This window comes from Bombus pascuorum, chromosome 9 (genome assembly GCF_905332965.1).
Source record: "Bombus pascuorum chromosome 9, iyBomPasc1.1, whole genome shotgun sequence".
In the NCBI taxonomy this organism is placed as follows: Eukaryota; Metazoa; Arthropoda; class Insecta; order Hymenoptera; family Apidae; genus Bombus; species Bombus pascuorum.
Window position 1 is genome coordinate 974,607 of NC_083496.1, and position 21,883 is coordinate 996,489.

The window sequence follows — 21,883 nt, forward strand, 5'->3', positions numbered from 1 at the left end:
TGCGGTGGCTCGGGGATCGGTGACTAACGAAGCGAACATAACTCGGCCGATACAACTCAATACGCGATCCACGGTGACAGTCGGTAAAACAGAGTATTTCTAATTGGCTGGACGGGACGCATGCTGATTAGGCTTTTCTTTTATCCCTCGTTGTGGGATCGCCAGCAAGGGTTCCGCTGCACCGGCGGCCCGTGGTGGCCTCGGCAAAGAAACACGCTGATTGGACACGTGGGGCATGCCATCGTTACACGCACCAGCCTGCTGGCCTGCTTTGCCACGCTGTGACCTGCCTCGCTTCTCCTCCATCCTTCTTCTATCCTCCTTCTTCCGACGATCTATCGCTGGATCGAGTCGATGTTAATGTCGTAATTAGCCGGACCGTAGCGGTAACGATGGCTGGAAAAGGCGAGCATTCTTGGGAAACCGTTTCGGTGCGTGATCACGCTACTCGATCACTTTCCACGTGTTTCTCCGTATTTCAGACCAACGGATACGAAGTTTCGTTACGACGTTTCCCCGCTAATTCTCCTCTCCATTCGACCACACCAGTTCCAGAACATACGACACTGCAAAACCTTTCATCGATCGCAGCCACGAGAACCAAGAGGACCGGAGATAAAGCGCGCTTGACATGAAAAGATTACCAGAGTGGGACGAGGGGGGATCGTTTGAGAATAAAAGTCGCCAATCCATCGGAGGGTTCGCGAAACGGACCGGTCCGGGATGGTCGTCGAATGGGGTCGGCCTCGCGAGTCCCGCGTACAATGGTCGTTATTCAAATTCCGTGCGGCCCGTTCGATTTTTATTCGGCCGCCAGCGCGGAGTTTACCTCCGTGAGACGTGGGTCTCTCTTTCTCTCTCTCTCTTTCTCCCTGCACGCCGCCAGTGTAACCAAGAGATCGTGAATCGAGATTTCGAGGGAATCCAACCACGCGGATCGTACCACGTGGCCAAGCCAGAGCTCTGGCCCGACGCGTCCGCGGCGAATTTAAAATTCTAATCTTATGATTTGTGGCGGTCGACCACCGCTTCTGACAGCGACTGTACCGGCTACGACTCTATTAGGTTGGATCTTTGGCCAACGCCGCGCCGCGAATCTCGGCCCTACAGAATCTTACGCCGTCGTCCGGGTTCCTTTTCTTTTTCTCTTTGCGCACCCCGCCCTTCTGCTCGCCCGTTAATGAGACCTCAGGGTCGCTGAGAAAGTGGAAAACGCGTGGTCACGGGATCGGCGAATCTTGTAATCGGAGAACTGCCGTGGTTGCTCCTGTTTGCTTGATTTCGGGGTGGCTCGCTTTCAAATAGACGACAATGAATCGACGAATTACGCGAGACTGCAAATAGGAAGACCGTGTGCCGTTATCGAGTTAGCGATGGATTAATGAATCCGCGCTGCTTAATTAAGACCTCACCGGCGGCTATTTACGAGGCAGGGTATACGCGATAATTAAGACATCGATGGAACGTAAAGTTTCAAAGGCGTTGGCTCGCTTTGCTCAGGGACTTTATTAGAACCGGTTGAAATGACAAGTGCCAACACTGTCGAAACCGATGCATCATGCCCGTCTGTTTCGATCGTTAGTCTCTTTACGTGTGTATTCGTCACGGCTCGTCACGCCGCTGCGTCTGTGACTCTCGTAAAGCATTTCTTAATGATCATTTTATTAAACGCCAACCGTGTTTCGATGGAAATTTCCTTCGAGGAACGATCCTCTTTTTCCCGACGATCCCCTCGGCGTTTCTCAAAAGCAAAAGGAAAAAGACGGTAGAAAAATTTCGAGCAAAATGATCGGCTAGAAGTGTGACGCATCGAGAAAGCTCGATAAAAGATCGAGCAAAGACAATGTCCCCCTTGTTTCATCGTCTTCAAAGGTTTTCAGCCTTTCAATCGTCAATCTGCTCAGGAATATCTCATTGAAATAACGAAGCCCGGCGGCTCTATTTACGCGGGCACGCATTGCGTGCCGTGGCAGAATGGATTGAAGACGCTCCGGCCAATTTAAATACATATTGTTAGCCCTGGTTTAATTAAGCCTACTTAATTTTCTCTCGGAGGGCCCGCGCCAATGCTCCTCGTAATTAGTACGGACGCGCATGCCGGCTCTGTGGCCTCGTCTTGGTTCGCCTTTTGTTTTCTCTCTTATTAGCCGCATTAACCCCACCTGTATCCCCTTACTCGCAGTCTCTTCTCGCTCGTTTCACCTCTCACCTTCTCTTTCTCTGCCTGAAAAGAGAGAAGAGTCACGGCCTCGGAAACGCATCGACGAGTCATTCTTAACCCTTCTGCGCATGCTGCTTATTTTTACTGCGTGTTCTTGCCACCTCGTGATCGTTCCGTGTCGAATAAAATGCGTTTTCATGCCTGTACAACGACAGAGGTGGTTTTCTTGCTCGTTGGTAATCGATGATTGGTTGTTTGTACGGGATCGTTGAGAGGATCGAGGGGTTCGAAAGAAGATCGGAGGTGGTGACGTTTCCGTTCGTTTTGTTTGGCAACCAGTACCAGAAGAGACTAATTTTCGACGAACTGTAATTATACCGCGATAGATGCTACGAGCTGTGCAAATTTACGTCAATACATCGCCAGTAATTTTATTGATATCTCAGAGTACAAAATCATAGAGTTTCGTAGTTGAGACAGAGACGAAAGTTCAAAAACGTCGATCTAATAAATGTTAATTGCAGTAAGTAAGAAGGTATTCTCCTTCTGTCGGAATTATCGACGATCCGCTACAACCAACTTGCTTCAGCCATAGGAAAAGGTACCGATGTATACGTAATGTTCTCTTAATAGAAAGATTCTAATTTAAAATCTTTTTTAACAAGGAGAATTAAAACGTCGTACGATTCGTTGCATCGATTCGCTCTGAAGTATACAACTTCGCGATAAATTCCTTTCGCTCGAGCAAACTCTATCGAAGCTAAACCAGTTGCACCGAATCGATAGTCAATATTTATCCTACACGTAGTAAACTGCGTGTAGTTCAACTTATAATTCACAAGGAGAGGAGATCGTGTGCTGAAGAGTCTCTTAAGCGACGAAGCACCGCGTCGAGCCGGCGGATACACGCATAACCGCTCTTCGTAATGTAGGCGGACGTCGTTTTTCAATTTCTCCCTTTTGTCCCGGCCATCGGGGGTCCCGTGTTCGCGAGTCGGCGCGGTACAAAGCGTGAAATCGGCTTACCGTTAAGAGGAATAATTAACGAGGCGCTCGAGCGACGTTCTGTCGGCTGCACGTGATACACCACGATCCTCGAGTGGAAACGGAAAAAAAAAGTAGATCGGTGAAAAGCCGGTGGCGTGAAGTGCCTGTTCCCGGTGATTTTTCATCGATTTATCGCTGCTCTTCGTCACCGGAAACACTTCACACTCCTGGAGAATGGTCGAGAAATCATCGAATGCCGAGCATGTATTTACGACTCGACTGGAAGCTCTCAGCATCTCTTTGCGTCTTTGCTTTCGATATTTCACGCTCGTTGAAGCTGTCCGTTTTATCAGGTTTTCGAGTGAAGAGATAATTATCCACGAGATCGAGGGGAGAAGTGTCAGAAGGTGGAAAGGAAAATGAATTGTTTCAATGAAATATAAGATCATAACGGGTAAATGATAGAAATTAGGCAGGTGTTCTTCCGTTGAACAAGGATAGACGGTGAAAGAACTCCTCATTGGGAACGTCTGAATCAAACCTGTTAATAGTTAGTTCGAATACGCTGTTGAAAGACAAGAACAGAGCAAGATGCGAGTCTGAATCGAACCCATTAATAGCCATTCACCGGTCAGCATATCTCGTTAATGGACACGCGGATTCCTCGAGCCATTCCAGCCACTACGATATCGAACGCTTGGAATTGCGCGACGAGTCGATCGGTAACCGGTGTATCGTAAAATCGCGATTGACGAACAAAGGCACAGAGTCTCGATGCCGGTCGCGCCAAAAATACCACGCGTGGCGTTCGCGCGACAATAGGAGTCAATTGGCGGGCTATGACGTCTGTCTCTTCACCCTCGGTCCTCGAATACTCGAAACTCGCACGCGCGTTAAACACCGGTAACGTACCGCGTACTTTTTCTATGGCATCGTTATCCCCGTGTCTCGTGGCATATGCTCTCCTCCCTCATCGTCCCGACGAGGGGTTGAAAGTACTGGCTGCCCCACCGTGAATCCCGTTTCTCACCGCGGGGGAGCTGAAAGTGGCCGCAGAAGTTAATCCGTAGTTAAAGCTCCGGTAAACACGATTAAAACGTCGGATTTCGATGATACGTTTGCTGGTCCGACGGTTCGTTTCCAATCGTAAAAATCATCCGTAGTGTTTGCTTTTCGCACGACGATGACGGATAATGATCGGTGAAAAACAGCGCCACTGGGAAATTTTGAAAATGATGGGATTTTTTGGTGAAGGAGGGTGTCAAACCCTCTTTGTTTGAGTTGCTATGAATTTCTGTCGGGGAAAAAATGTGTGGATGAATGGAGGTCGTCGGATTACAATGGAAACTTTTCGACAGCGTCCGATATAAGTGCGCACGTTATTTATACGACGCGCGTTCGTTCGCGTTATCGAAGACGAACGTAGAAGTAAAAGTTTTTTCGATTTCACGTTTCTTCGATGAGGTCCGATATGGTGTAAGTACGTCTAACGAATATACATGTACGTTTGCGTGACTGAATGCGATGGTACTAAAACGTTAAAAAAAATTACAACGCGATCTTTGCAAACAAGTTATACGTAAAATGAATTGCACGAATTGCACGATAACTGTCGGAATTTGCCCGTTGATAGGCGTTATCCGTACGAATCCCCTATCGATTAACCACGCCTCATTATCATATAATATCGCGCAATATCCCAGCACCCCTTGTTCGGCGACGTCCCTTCCAGCGTCCGCAGAAATTAATAATCGGTCCCGATATAGGTGTACGGTAACGGACACGCATATTACGCGTGTCAGGTTAATACTCGCGCACGCGTGCCAATCTACCCATGCCCACACATCGATGTACGTTTGGTATAGCACGCGTGCACACACGGGGTGGCAATAAATTCATGACTTAACCTCCGCCCGTATGCAAATCGAGGAATGTTATTACAGGCCGAGAGATTACACGCGACGATTTCGTTGTATACGTTTCCCACCAGCCCGTGGTAATGGAATAATCGTTCTTCGAGGGTGGCTTCGTACCACCACCGCCCCGTACCGTCGGTTTATTAAAAATACAGTCGAAAATTTCGGTTTCTATTTTGGAAAGGCAACACGTTCACGGCGACGATAATCGTCCAGCTCGGAGGGTTGCTTTATTAGTTTGTTTATCGTCGTGTTGGCTGGTCAAACCGGCGGAAGATTACCACCGATTTTTATTAGCCACGGATGGTAAGCCGGCCTGGATTCCCGCGGGGTACGTGTGGCTCATCAAGATTAATAGATCTCCAGCTTGGTCGAATAATCGAGATTGCTACTGGATCTCGCGGAGTTTTCTCGCCTAAGAATGTGTACACGACCCCGAATACGGGTAATCGTTAGATTTTTTGTTATTCAATTTTGTTTTATTAAGCCGTGGAAAATATACGAAACGCGAGATTGACGCGAGAGCGATGAAACTTTGCTTCGCACGATTTACTATGGTTAACTTTATTGGTAAAAATTGTATCCGAGATCTTACCAGGTTAATAAATTTCCTCGAAGAAAGTTCCTCTTTACCTTGGTTCTAAATTAAATCTATCAATGCATTTCTTATATCGCTATTTAGGGATAGTTTTCAAAAAATAGGCATCACCGATCCCGAGAATATCAAATATTTTACGAGCAACGATCGCAAGATACTTTTAAATCATGGAACCGTTTGAAACGGTTCCCTCGGAAAGGTTGATAGGCGTATACGAATTAATATACCTAGTTCGAGACGTAGAATCGGTCGACGTTAAATCGAATCCCTCGGCGTAACGAAAAAACCGGAGGCGGAACCAATTTTTCGCATTAAAATTCCCCGAGTCAGGGAAAGGGCTGTGCGTACGGGAACGAGCAGGGATGGACCAACACAGGCCCTTATACAGGTAGGCCTAACAAGGTCCAATACTTTTGCTACGAAGCGACCAACGGCAATATATTAGAGCTCGAAGCGCGGGGGGCCATGGCATTGTTGCCGCCTGTCTCCTTCGTGTCCCTGGCTAACTTTTGTCCCGATCTTCGATATACGCGGAAGGCCTTGCAACGTATCGAGCCTACCCTATGCTATCCCCCGCACCTCGTACGCTTCGATGCAAAAGATCGCAAAGATGACCCTTTCCAAGCCTCCTTTCTTCCCTTCCCTTCGCGTCACGTCGCTATTAAAATAGTCGACGGAAACTCGGTTGAATCTCGTTCTTTCGGACGAAAAAAATGCTGGACAAATACCGGATAATCGTAAGTATTAAGATAATAACGCAAAATTTAGAACCTATAAAGTAAAAATTGTGGAATGTAAAATTTATAAAATAGAAGGAACATGGTATATGGGGAATATATGTAACGGAGAATTGTTTAGTTGTGAAAAAATTGGTAGAGTGACTCTGGGTCAAAAGTACCAAGGGTGAAAGTAACGAGTAAAATGTCTAAAAATTATTTATACAAATGATCGTGTTGTCTGTACGGAACAACGTAATTCTTGCATCGATATTAACGCAGAACTAATTTTGTTATTAGAAAGAAGGAAAACTTCGATCGTCTGCAGGCAATTAGAGGAACAGGATCGAAAAAGGGAAGAGGGTTTGGGCCGACGATCGGCTGGAAGTAATCGCCGGAACAACTGTTCATCCGGGAGCATCGGCTGGTTCGCTCGTTAGTATTTAAAGTCGCGACAAGGAATTTACGTGTCGGCGAGCTTAATGAAGTAATAGGGGCTGGTAATCGGCGATCGGCCGCCATTATCGGCACGAACAGTGGCCGCGTAGACCGGCCGACGAGATTTCGTATCTCGCGTCGATGCAAATTCGCCGAATTTTACGGATGCCCGGCACACTAAAGATCACGGATTCAGTGCGGCTCGAACCGAACGGGTTGAGTGGTTAATTGCGTAAAACGTTCAAAATATTCGGGGACCAACTACCGTAAAACGAATGGCGACGCAGAGACGAAGTAAATATAATATATAAAGGAAGGATCGTATCGAAATGAAAATAATATTCGATTTAGTCGACGACGAACAGTCGTGTCAATATCGAAGAATGTAGAAGGTAAAAGAAAGAGAATGATATCCCAGGCAGGATAGGAAAGAAAACTAACGAAGAATGAAAGAGATGGTAGGAAGGAGAGAATAAATTTTATTTATCCGAGAATTAAATATTTTTCACGTATTTGTACACAGTTCTCGTGGAAAAATTGGAGCGTGTAAATCGAAGCGGCCGGAAAGAACAGAGACGAGAAGATCCGTAAAGTTCACGAGACTGAAAAAAGGAGAAGAAAGATGCTAGAAGGCGACGGTGCGCGTCCTCGTGGCGCAGCCCATAAAATTTGTTTGCATTCTCCTGAAAAAAAGAGCCGGGCAAAAAAGAGCGACGAGGAAGGTCTGCACGGATCTTGCAGGAGAGAGTGGAGAAGAACGGGGAAAAACAAAGGTGGGGCCGAAAACGGTGGTACGGTTCGAGGATGGTGGAGAAGAAGAGGAGAACCAGCTCTCGTGAAGAGAGGAAGTTCCTTCTAGAGAAGAAAAAAAGGGAAAGAAAGAAGAGTACGAAAGAGGGAAAGGGCAGAGGAACAGAGAGGAGCGGACAAGACTGCGAAGAGGACTCTGTTCTTCGAGAGAGAAGAGAGTGGGGCCCGTTTGGCTAACGGATGATTTAATTAAGAGAGGCACAAATTACAGACCCGCTGGATGCTAATGCCCATCCATGCTCGACTCCGCCGAAGCTCCTTAATTAGACGGGCCTGATTCATTGAGAAATTAAGACTTGACGAATGATACCACTACCGCGGTCCGTCTGTTTCTTTGGCGAACGCGCGAGTTTCATTACGCTCGATCTTATTCCCCTCTGCGCTTCCCCCTTTCCCTCCCTTTTCTTCCTCTTTTTTCTCCCCCTTTTTCATTCTTCCCTCTCTTGTTCTTTTGTTTTTCAACCAGCTCGCTGAGTCGGTTTTTCTTTCGTTTCGTTCCTTTTCTTCTTGCGTTTCGTTTCTTGTTTCGCGAACGCCGCCAGGAGAACATTAAGTAACGATATGTTTATTCCGTGAGAAGATGATTCCGTAGTAATTGAGAACAAACTCGTCACAGACGAAGCCACGAAACGGAACAAACGCGAGTTTTGTGCCCCGTTGAGAGAAATTTATAGTTACAATTAGCCGATGCTGATTGTCATTTCTACGTTGCGATTACATGCAAAAGGTAGAAAAAAAAAAGAAAGAAAGAAAGAAAAGAGAAGGAGGGAAATTCACGTGAGAAAAGGATCGTGAAAATTGTCGCCAGTAACGATTGGACAATGGAGCCAGCGGATCGTTAATGTTGCACGGGCTGTAATTGCATGTAAAAATGGAGATGTATTCAGCGGGTTGGCGGCGATACGGCGTGTCACGGTATCTTGATGCGGTGTTTTTCAGCGACGGTAATAAACGCGGAATTATGTATTCGATTAATTTATTTTTAAATAGCCCGCGTAATATCACGCTCGCCACGTTTTCATTAACAACGGCGTCGCCGTAAATTACCACTCAATTTCAGCATCGTCGGGGGAAGCGCTAACGATATTTTCTTCTCTCTTCCCCTCTCTTTTTTCTCTTTCTTTCCCTGTGCACGGAACGTTCCAAAGCGGAGCCGCGCTGCAATTCATTAGGAACAAGAAAAAAGCAAAAGAAAAAAAAGAAAAAAAAAGGAAGAGAATGAAACAATATAAAACGAGACGAGAAAAGCAAGGTAATTACAAAAAAGGAAGAAAAAGCGGAGCCTCTCGCGTTTCGTAACACGAAGAAAAAATGCAATTTCTTGTACGCGTTATCACCTGTTTCTCACTTGCATTCTTCCATGCGAGCCGGCCGTATTTCGTTAGATTGCCATCTTATTCCGAACGAATCTCTGCCCATTTCAAATTCTAATGTCTAACTTCGTTTATCGTGATCTTATTTTGCCACTTCTTTTTTTGTTTTTTCTTTTTTTTAAACGTCATAACAAGTTTAAACGGACCGAGGAAAAAAAATGTAAAAACAAGAAGAAGAAATTTACGCAAATTTACGCGAACGCGAAGAAAAGTGTTAAGGGTTGAAGCGATTATGCGAGGCGTTCTACGCCAATCAGAGTCGTCGGTGTATCCGTCGAGAGGAGTCGTGTAAACCGGTGGCCGAACGAAGAGGAGAACGCGCGGAGGAAAGGGGAGTGGAGTCAAGAGGAGTGTACCGTAGTAGTCACCGGTGGCGAGTGCGTTAATTAGCGGGATGCTCACGCGAGCCGGCAATTAAAACAACATCTTCATTATTAGGTGTATATAGGAGAGGTCCCAACGGGCCAGCCACGAGTGCAAGAGACGCCAGTTACTGCCGGTAGTCTATAAACGGAATACATAACTTGGTAAACGCGTGCGTTGCTACCAGTTTGTTATTGTCGCGTTATCACAACTCGCAGCGTTCAACTACTTGAAACTCGATTTGCATCTCGACTAACGAAGGAATCTAAACTCGATACGATAGAGCCATTTGTTCTATTCGCCTCGTAGCGTCCGATACGTAAGACGATACGTACGATGCGAGATATACGTTGATACAGCCGCGTTCGGGAAGAATGTCCGATGAAAGAATCTCTCTCGCGATATGTCGATCAAGCCTCTTTTCTGTCATGAATATTCCTCGGACTCTGTTAATCGATGCTCGAATGTTTGCCATTATAGTAAACGGGAGTAAACGATAATACGAGTAAACAGGAAATATTCTCCATGATTTTCAACTTGCACCGTCATTTGCTCCTTCGAAATATTATATTACCTTCGACGTTTATTGGCTTAATCTACTTGTCCGTGCGGTTCTTCTTATCAGCTTGTTGTCATCGTTGAAAAATTGCTGATGGTCGATACACGGACTCGGGGGTCCTTTCCTCCGACTAACCGGTATAATTAGTCGATAAGAGAACGCTCATATTCACGTGTCAGCCGGGCAAGTAAATTACTATACGTTATTCAGATCGGGCGTGTGCTAAACTTGGCAATTTGCGAGCGGTATCGGCCGATAAAGATGTTGTACTCCGGGATCGCCGAGCGATCGAGTTTATCCGCTCGATTGGCTCCGTGTTTTCCGATCGAGCCGCGATATCGTCGTTCGCGGAACAGAGGAGCGCGTAAGTATTTATTGAAATTCGTCGCGACGCACCTGCCTCGCTTATCTTCCGGCTTAAAGCGATCCTCGTTAACCTGCGAAGCGGACAAACCTGCTCTGTAACGCATCAACGTCTTCGTCGCATTCGTCTTTAACCGGCATCGGCATGGAATTCTCTCTGGCCAAGTGAGAAATACCGAATTTGCCGAATGTCTCACGCTGAGCGATATGATAAATCGAAGGTATCGAAGCGTTATCGGTGACAGGTGTGGCAGCTTGATGAACACTCGTGAACTGGTGTGATTATTTTTCGTGAAATCATCCGTAACGCGTTTCAGCAAGGAGACACGGTTCGCAAACGTTGTAGTCGTTAGAATTTTCTTCAACCTCATTGACAAACGTACGATAAAAATTCGATTCGACACGTTCCGATGCGTTTGAAGTTCCGTTTCGAGATTCGACAGCCACCGAATTCCATTCGAAGCATCGAGATATCTGGAGCAATCTCTGAATTGGGGAATTTCGTCGGACGGGGGAAATGAATTCGCCGAGCAACCGGAAGTCCGTAGCACCAAGGAAAAAGAGAGCGGTGAAAGAAGGGGAAGTAAGTGCGAATTAACGACGTAACCGACGTTTTCCTTCTGCGTTCTTACCTCCCGTTCCGTATATTTTATTATTTAATTTCAGGCGTCGAGGCGTTATGAGACATGAAAAAAGTCTTGGCGATATTGTAGGTGGATTTCCAGGTGGGAGAACACGCCCCCGAGTCGCGGCCTCGGCCGACCGGGCACCGCGCGCCCGGTGACATTATTATTCGTTATGAACGGGTTTACGAGGCCGCAAATCATAGCCGTGTTCATATTTCGAACGGCAGCACTCCTCGTTATTCAGTTTAATGGCGCCGGTATTTGAATTCTCGATCCTCCCTCCACCGCCGCCCTCGATCCCCCGATTTTCCGCTGCCTCCACACGCCACGTTCTCCTCTCCCACTTTGGTTTCCCGCCTCTGGAACCCCTCTGTCATCCACGCGTTACAACATTTAACGATAAAGAATGCCAGAGGCTGCGCAATGCGGACGTTCCCTTGTCGAGACCTCCTCCCTTCCCTCTTTCGCGACGGTTCGACGAAACGAGGGTTGATATTTCCGACGCAGAGATTGCCAGGGTAACGAATATTCGAGAATTCTTGATTAGGAAATTTGGCCAATGTTCGGTAATCGAATGCTAGAATTGCTAGACCTTTCGAATTCTCCGATTTTAAACTTTTCTTTTTGCAGTTTGCAAAATTTCATAGATGCTTTCGACTAAATGAACTGCGAAATTCACGGTGCAAGTTGCTTATGCGTTTATGGGATATTTAACGACGAAGAAATGCACGTAATACGCGAAAAATATTTAGCGGATAAAACGAGTCTCTGCTCAGGTCCTGTCGGGCGAAACGAAACGAATTAGATCGGGAATTTTATTTCACGAATCTTCAACAACGATAAATCGTTAATGGATGAAGCGTAGAATTTAGTCGTGAGTCAATTTGTGGAGGTTTTCGGATGTGCACAGCTCTTTTGTCTGGTAGAATTCTTGCTAGGTTGTCGTAAGATCGTATTACCAGCGTGTAGCGGTTCCTTTGGGAAACCAGCCAGTCCCGAGTTTTGCAAAGGCGCCGCCGACGCCTCTTGAGTAGCTTTACGCATGGACGTCTTTTCGAAAATGTTTGGTCAACGTCATCGGTGGTTTCTGCACCTGGAGAAGGGTTGATACGACGCAGAGCTTCCTGTCGTCGCCTGTTTCTCGCGTACCAGAATAGCAACCAACGGATCGGCCTTATTTTCGTTCCAAACAGAATACACAATGTTTTTTTCGAACCCTTTTTACTTTTAAATACACCGTCGTTCCTTTTTCTATATCTACGCAGTCTGACGAAAGTTTTCGAACACTCGTAGACGCCTTTTACGAATACATGTATTATGTGTGTTGTACGAAACATTTTGAAATTTCATTAGCAGTGCCGTTATATGTTCTATATAATATGTGTTCCTATATTTTATATAATACGCTCAACATAGATGCGAAAGTTTTCTATATGTAAGCGTTGAAATGCTTTTGCGGGTCGATGTACAATATTTCGATAGATATTTAATTAAGAAGAATTTAACAACGAAATTGTTGGCTCTCGTGACAATTGTTTAGCTTCAAAATGGCTTGGTTATTTTCCACGAATTTTCAATCGATTTTTCCCGATCCACGACAGGATTCAAGGGTGGTGTATCATGGTAAATTGGGAAGGCGCGCGTGTCGCAGAGCGCGAAAATTAAACGCTATAAATCATACGCGCGTTTCGCGTCGCTAGCCCATGAATATTAATGGAAATCATTGCGCCGTTTACAGGCCTATTAATCCGGGGTTAAAGTATTCCGTCTTTGACGGTGTTTTATCGGTTTGGCGTAGGGTTCGCCCCACGCCGCGTTATTAATCCTATCAATCATGCCGCCCACGGGTTAATTCCATTTCTCCCCGCCCTTTGACATTTCTTTTCGGCCGCGCTGCCTCCGCTAGCACGCATTAATCGTCGACGAAGATCGATCACGGGACACGTGACCATCGATTCACTGTGTCTTTAACAGCGGGTGATTAATTCAAAGCTTGAGAATTAACGGGGACCGTCTAATCGATCTAGATTCTGGGCTAGACACGAATCTTTGAAAAATTTGCTCTCAGTGCGGATACACGAATAACAGACAGATAATAGCTGCGACAGAATCATTTGCAGTAGCAGTTCGCTAATCGTTCGCACCGTGTATGCACATTTTCTTTCGTAGAACCCTTTAATCGTTCGGAGGGGACCGAACGAGATCACAATTTTTAGAATCAACAACCACCTATTAAAGTGGAGAGATCGTGAGAGTCGTGAGAACCGAGATGTCTAAAAGTTGCAACGAGTTCAGCATCGAAAGTCAAATACAGTGGAGGGATTTTGCCTCGATAGCCGTGGTGGGTTCAGCACGGACCCAAGGGGTGTGTTTGAAACAAAAGGCATTGTTTAACGCAACGGCAGCCGTCCAACGACGTATTCCCGGATTTACATGTCGCCACGGTGTATTTCCGATATACACACGTAACGGCGGAACCGGCAGATAAAATTCAATCGCGCCGCCTTCGGGGATAAAGCTGAGAGCAGCCTCCGCGGATCCGGGATGACCGTCGTCCAGCACAGTTCTCCGTCCGCTATCGGAATAGAAGATCCGTTTGCACAGAAATCGCTGAATTACGCTAAATTCTGGCCACCGTGCTTACCATCGGTCTCACTGTGGCCTCCTCTAGGGAACCTGTTAAATGCCCACTGGCCCTCGTCATTTTATGGTTATGCCAGATTTCTCGCGCGCCAGTATTCCAAGTATCAGGAAGATGGATCGTACACGGTCAGTGAGACCTTTCTAGAAAGAGAGAGAGAGAGAGAGGAGAGTAGGGATTGCTGCTTGCCAAAATATAGATCAGATAGATGGTTCACGATGATCGACGAGTGGGCTATTCTTATGGTATTAAGTTTTGGGGTTCCGTGTTTGAAAATTGACTGAAATGAGGATACACGTAGGGGATACGCGTAGCCGATGATCTTCCCGACTACCACGATTCTTCTAGTCTAATTCCAAGCTGTTAAGGTATTTCTAGAGGATTTAATTCGTATGTAAATCGTAATCAAAGGAAATTATAATGTATTATAATGTATTAGGACTGTTGTTACTATTTCATTCGCCACGGATCATTGTTCACTAATCGAGTCTTACTTAATCGATTAACCTACTTGAGCAATTAAGAATTAAACGTTTCGGTTTCGTTCTAGAACGTCTCACGATTCTACCGGCAAAAGAATACTTGCACCACGGTAATTGGAAGGCATCGATCTTCGTAGGAAGAAGTATAACGATCCTCGGTGATATAGTTTCCGTTGTTCGAAGGTCTCGAGACTCGTTGGAACAGGGACCCGATTGGGCGAGTACAAACCAATCATTTGACCTATTGGATCCGAGAAAGGGTGGAAGGGATCTACGGGGGAGGGAAGAGCGGGAAAAAGGAGATCGGCTCGTTCGACAAAGGGACTCCGAATAAATGAGACCGTCGATATAAACCGACGTGGAAAGCGCGCTTAGACAGGGAAATAAATAAGGAAAGAAAGAAGGAAAGGACGATAGCGTTGGTGGTGGCTGTGGCGGGCGACGGGGGGCGGCGGGAGGTCGCGAGGGCGGCGGATTTGAATATTGATTCGCTTTATTTAAATTCCGCTCGGTCTTATCGCCGGGTAGATATCTCGAACGCCGGAATTGGACGCGATAACGAAAAACGGAATGGAGGAGATCGAGCGAATAGGCCGTGGATTGCAGCCGAAAGAGAGAAACGGCGCTGGGAAATGAGGCAGCATGGAAGGAGAGCCAGCCAGGACAGAAGGGAAATGCAACCGGCAGCCGAATGGAATTTATAAAACGATTTTTCTCGTCTTCTTAAGTGCCTTCGTCGAATCGCAGACGCGTTTCAGCCTCGGGATCGCGCCATCGAGGAGCGTACGAATCGCTCGTGTGCCATCCCCACGGGAGCCAGGCGAGAGATGCGCCTGCCCGCTTACGATAGTCTTCGAAATTTCTCTCGAATCGACAACGTTTCGTTGTTTCCTTCGTCGTTCGCGGAACTGGAGCGGAAAATCTCGCAGATTTCACTTGATTTACATTTTTTTTTCAAAGCGAAGAAGAAAGACGAGTAGGTTATTGGGTTTTATTTGGAACGTCGCGACAGTAATTTAACCCTCGCTTAAGAGGGTCTAGTTATAGATGTCTGAGTTGATGGATACGTAGATCGTGGCGGAATGGACGAGGTAGATGGACTGCTCTATGTGACAGGATAGGCGCGAAGGGAAGGTGCCTCTTAATAGGAGTTACGTTCGCGATAAATTTAACCCAGAGCATGTATAAATCAGAGGCAGCGGAGTACTCGAGAATATTGCCCTTGGTCGTAAGTAGATTTTAAACTTCAACAAGCGGTCGTGGCTTTTATGAATGTGGCCGGGTGAACGTTCTGGAAAATTCCTGCCGTTTCCCGAGAAAACGTGCAACTTGTACGCGGCGTATTGATTTCATTAGAAAAAAAATCCCATTTTACTATGTATTTACTTTACGTCGACTCAACAGAGAAGAATAAAATATTAACTGGTCGAAGAGGAAAATTTCGGAAGGGAGGTGACGATTCATCGACCAGAGAATAAATTTTAGTACCTGTGTTGATATTCGCGTTAACATGCACGTACACAAGGCGATCCGACAGAGGGAACGAGAAAAGACAAGGAAAGGCCAGGGAGTTTTTATAAGGGCGCATAATTTTTCGCTCTCCGCAGCTGCAATTAAGACTTCTCGCGATGGTTTTCATAAAGCCGCATTAAATCCTGCAGCCTGGCCGCTTCCCGGCCGCTACGGGCAGAGGAAAGCCACGGAAAACCGGCAGGGACCGAGAAAATATTATTTCTTATTCCAGTGAACTTCCACGGTGTGGCCGGCATTAGGCGGGAGCGAAATAATTCTAAAGAAATTTCATAACTGTCGCCCGGCTGGGGGGCTCGCGTTGCTATAAGAGATGCTCCGGGTAATAACCAAAGCGAGAAAAGCGGTTCTCATACGGAGACCTTCGAAAACGAGCTGCTCCATGAATATAATCGTGATTTGTGGAACGGCTGTTACGTCTTTCGTTCTATCCCTCGATTCTTTATCGTTGCCCGACCAAATGAATCTTTACAATTTATTTTATTTGTGACCAGAATATGGAAACGTTAATTACTAACGAATTAGGCGCTACCACAGGTGTACAGAGCATGTATCGTAATAGTTTCAACTCTGCGATCATTGGGAAATTAAAAAACACATCGGTGTTTCTGAAACAGAAGAACGAGTCGCGAGGCAGGCGTTTACCGCAATTTCCGGTCTCGTAGGCGCTCTGCGTGGGATGTGCACCGGATCCTGTAACCTGGAAACGTCTCTCGCGGAAGTCGACGAGATCTAGGATTGGACGTGTTGCGAACTACGCAACAAACTACGGAGACAAAGTTCCACCAAACGCGAGAAAATTGCATTGGAAACAACCACGAGTCTCATAATTCATAATGGCGCCGTTGCGATATTGCGTACGATAACAAATCGTAGGACAGTGAAGCCTGCGTTGAAATTCAGCGTAAGAGGAGGTCTCGTTGGTTGCCTGGAAAATGTTGGAAACGAGGTTGAATCGAGAGTAGCAGGAAGTCCCGAAGGCGCCATATTTCCAAAGGGGCGTAACTCCGTCGAGGGTGGAAGAAGGATTCTTTTCGAAATTTCCTCTCGACCACGTAAGCACCTCTGTCGCGCGATCTGTCAACCTCGTCTCTCTTCCCCTCTCTTCGCTCTGTCTCTCTTAGCGTAACCTCTCTCTTTCCCCCTACATTGGCCTATCCCTGTTGCTCGATCGGTTTTTCTCTCGTCCTCTCTCTTTCTGGCCTCGAGCGCGCGCTCTCGAGGGCGTTTTATTCGCATTCAAATGGCAGCACTTTAATTTGCATGCTAAGAGTGCTCGCCGGCCTCCCTGCCACTCTCCCGTCCGGATTTCCATTTAAACTCGCAAAATGGCGCTGACTCCGCGGGGCTACAAAATTTTTTATTGAAAGATTCGACGTGGATAGCGCGAACGGTCCGGATAAAAAAAAAGAGAAAGGCGAAACGACCACCGTGGAAGGGGATGAAGGTTGAAAAAGAGGAAGGAAGAGTGTGAGGATGAAAGAGAAGGAAGTAGGTTGGATGTAAGAGGCGAGAAATAAGGGAGGAACGAACAGGGACGAAATGAGGAAGAGTTCACGGTTATTCCATGAGATAAAATGCCCTTTATCTGTCCCGCCGCTTCTGCCAGCCTCTCTACCCTGTTATTTTACTTCAGCATCGCCTTACTCGCTTTTTTCACGCCCTCAACGTTCCTGGGTATTACGGCCGCGAATCGCTGGCTAATTCGATTCCTTCTTTGTCCAACAGAGCTCGTACAGCTTCTTCTTGGTACCCTTTTGGGGGAAAAAAGTCCCAGGCACTTCGACGTCTTCCTTTGATTTTTCAAACGTAGGAGGCTGACCTTTCGAAATTTATTTTTGCGTGGCTTTTTTCAATTATACAAATAGGACGCTGTATCGTAGAAAAGCATATGTCGCTTGTATTCTGACTAGTTGCAATTGCTACGGTGGGATCAGTTTCTAGTTCGAGAGCGTAACGATTACCAAGACGATATTGCTTCGAATCGAGCTTAATAGTGGGGTTAGACGCTGTCTTTCTACCCCAATAACATTCTAACACTTAACGTATCGCCTACAACTCTGTCTTATCTTCTAGCATAAACCGTGCCTTTAGCGTAAATTTTACCAGAGTAATCGCACGAGAATATTCGCGTTGAAAAAACAATCGCTACCATGAGATATCCATATCCTGCGATAAAAACGTAATTAAGAAAGAAAACTAAGCTTCGATCACGTTAAAAACTGTGCCCGAGACTGGCAAGGAGAAAAAAGCAAATGCTTTTTCTTAATAACGAACGATCGAACGGAATCGTTGGAAATGGTTTTAATGGTGTCGACGGTGGACCACCTTGAGTTAATCGAATGCACTTGCATCGCGAGTGTGGCAATACGCGGCCGATAATCGAGCCGAACCGTGTCAATTAGATGCCGTGGTTCGTCTGAGGCCTTCGCACAATGGCCATTCGGCGCCGAGTCGCGTATTTATGAGAATTGTACCGGAGCGGTTCGAGGCCCGGACAATGGGCGCTATTGTTTATGACAAATTAACGTGGACTGGTTGCGCAATCGTGAGCCGAGTTGTGCAAAAAGCGTCATAAATTAATTTGTAATGGCTTCCTAAGACAGAATTCGTCTTTTGTTCCTTTTACGAGACTGTTACCGATCTCATAAATCTTTGTGAAATTGCTAGAGGAAAGCTACTGTGTAGCTAGCGGAATAGAACAGGATATTGTTATAACGTGATAATGAAAACGACAATGAATTCTTAATGTGTTTGCACAGCCATTGCGATTGTTGATGGCTTGATGAATCGAACGAAACACGTGTTACGTCGCAGGAATGTCGTTATCGAAGAAATAAAATCAGACACGAGCTATACCGGCGATCGAATTAGGATTACATGCGAAAATTTTAATTCTCTAATGTTAAATCGCGTACACGGCATACCACAGAGTTCCTTTCATCGAAGAACATCCTTGTATCGCTATCGTCAAGCGATTCGACCGATTTGAATAGCCTCGGAGTTAAATTCTCGACCACCTACGTCATCAAGTTCGAAGGCAAAAATTCGAAATGGCAAGGATATAAAAAAAAGTTTGCTCGTTCCTCTCAATTTTAATAAAAGAAAACGAAAAATGTTTGCAAACGGTGGATAATATTCAGTCGATTACTGAAAGTTGCGCAGGAAGTAAAATCGTGATATGTTAACCGGACGATAATTCGATAAATATATTTATTGGTATTGGAAGGTTTTTCGAGAAAAATGGAGCATGTTACCCAAAGGTGGGTCCCGCTTATTGGTCCAACTGGGCAAACACAACCCCATCGATAACTCTCGAAGTGGTCGAAATCCAGAAACCCTGCTGAAACAATAAGCCGTTGACTCAACGTTATCCGCTTACAAGTTAAACTCCGAAGTCGGCGTTTCCGCTCGGATCTTTTCGAAAAATTCGGAATCGCGCTCGACTTCAAAGCGAACCCCCTTGTTTACGCAGCTATTAGGATATTTAGGCATTAGGCTGACCTGGATCCCGTGTTACTCGCCTTCGTTCCCGTTTACATCGCGCTGAAACTTGGATTTGTCTTCCGCCACTCTGACAGGATCACCGACATCCGATCCCTCCGACGCATCCAATTGTTTCCGTTCTCTCGTCGAAACAGGGTAACTATGAATTTTTGTGTGATCGACCGGGAACCTTGTTTAACCGACCATTAGGTTTGACGAAAGGAGATTAATCGATCATCGTGTCGGTACAGCGTTCGCGAAACCCATGCAACTAGTAAATGACCGTTTCTCGCGTCAGGCATCCATCAAGCGATGGACTTCCTCTTTTACGTGGCCGATAAACGAAACATGTAGTAAGAAAAAAGATTTATTAAAAACTACTATAAAATATTTCGCAAATACTATTATGGTAGACATGTACATGCAGTGTTGTACAATTTGTGAATACGCGATATATTCAATTAATACATCCCCTCGACCCTTTAAAAAATTACTACTATCTACGGTAAAAATGAACATCCATAAGATAATTCCAAACGTCGAAATTAGCGCAACTCATTGCCCGACTCGCTTAGCATGCCATTACGCTTCACACCCACCCCGCACTAAAATCGAAATAAACGCATGCAACGATAGAGTGGCGGCGATCGTCTTCGATTCGGGGATGAACGAGTTCAATCCCGAATGATCGTGGCTTTATCGTAGCATCCGTGAGAACTGACGGGGTTGCGGTGGAGGGGTGAAAAGTACACAACGAACACAGGCGGAAGGACTTGGGAGGGGGTGGAGGGGAGGGATATCGGTCTCACCCCAAGCGATGGATCGTCGAAAGAAGATGTATGAAATTCCGGCGCCTCCCAGTCGGTTTTCTCCGCCGTTGGAGTAGAATATATTGGATTCTGGTAGTCAATAGAGGCAGTTAGGGGTGGCAACACACAGCCAGAGGCCGGCGGCGTTTTATCACGCGCCTTGATATACTGGGCGGCCGCTGTTAGAGGGGTTAATCTCTCACGCTCGGTTAGCTCCTATTTCTAACCTCCCCTTTCCTATTTCGTTCGCGTCTAGCCCCTCTTTCTTCTACCCCCTGTTTTCTACGCACCCTTATATCGTTCTCCCACTCCGGATATGAAATAATCATTCGATGTTTTAAATTGAACGCAGGAAGACAAAGATAACGATGATACTAATAGAACTTTAATTCTCTCAAAATGGATAAGTTGCTTGCTAGCTAAGAAGAACGGAATGGCGATTTCGTGACAATTACTACACTGGCAATATTTTTCGCGGGTTGTCCTAAGCGCGGAGTTCTGCTGTGTTCTTATTGGAAAAACAAATTGCTAAGAGGAATACATCGCAGCGACGTAATACGGGAGTTTGAAAGGTTCAACAAGTTATATATGTGGTTTTCGATAAGCCAAAGCTCGGTTTCCTCAAATCGTCCGGCGGATCTTCAACTTCTTACCGCGATACCTCCAACGAGCCGCGCGTTTCTCTGGACGGCCTTCACAAACGAACCATCGAAGCAGGCTGCCAATGAATTGTGCTTACTGTTCTTCCGCAGCGACGCGGTACGGAAACGGTATCGCCTCTCGGTGGTCGTCGTTAATTCTCACCTTTCGTTAACCGGTGGCCGTGGCGCGTACCGAACGCGCCTTTTCTGCTCGAGCATCGCCGGTAATTGCCGCCTGGCTGTCGTTTGCTAGCGAGCGAAAACATTCTCTTCACCCGGATGCCTTTGGAATTTATTAACTGCTTGTACCAACGACACTTCGCAGTCAATATTCTTCGGTTGTCGTTCTACTTGTTAAAACAGGCAGTCCGTAGCTGATTAATATCCGTTGCCTCTGGGAAATATCTGTTGCCGAAGCCGCTGCGACCATCAGCTGCATGCGAGAACGACCTTAATGCTTCGCGCAGACGCGTTCTTAGTCGCTTCAGAGCGTTCACGAAGCGCGAGAATGAGAATAATCGCAAGTATATGGGGATTCTAGGAAATTTGCCAACTTCCGTGATACGCGTGGAAACGTATCGAGGATCGTGGTGCTATGAGTCAAAATTTTTAGAGCCTTGATTTAATTACGCGCGCGTGTTTCAATTTTTGAACGAATTATCGCCCTAATTTTGTAATCGACTATCGTATGTTATAGGTTTCTTCTCTGTCAACGCATAATGATAAACGAAGGAAGCTATGTTTTAGAAACTAGCAACGGAACGACACCTACTCTGTAAGAAGGACATCCAAAGGGACGATGGAGAGTTTCGTTCGAGAGTTCGTCATCGAGAGTGAAGACTGGTTGAAGAAAAAGCAAAGTTCACTCAGCTGTACGCGAAAGTGGCGCTCGCAGACGCGAATCATTAACGGGATATGCAGACACCGAAAATAGCCTAAAAGATTCAGCGAAAGAAACGACTGACGCGGTGCGTTATCGTGACAATTACCGCCGCGTTCACTCGGTTTGCCTCGCGAAACAAGGGGAAGGCTACGCTCGAAAAGCGAGCGGAGGTGTTAAACGCGGCGAGGTGCGCGGCAAACAGCCGCGAAGATAAAACGTAGACGAGAACGAGAAAGGAGAGAAGGGAAGGAGAAAGAGAGAGCTCGTTAGGATTTTTCCGCGGGTGTTAACCGGCCCGGCGACGAACAGAGCGACGAACAATGCTGTCCTGTGTGGAAGCGCAGCGCTAACGAGATGACCGAACACACCGGCTGGCCCCCGTCAATTGTTTCAGCAAACAACGAAACAATGGACAGTGGCCGAGCGATACTAATGGTCGGTTTATACGCTCCTTAACTCGTCGGCTCCCTCTCTCGCTGGACAGGGAACCGGAGACCTCTT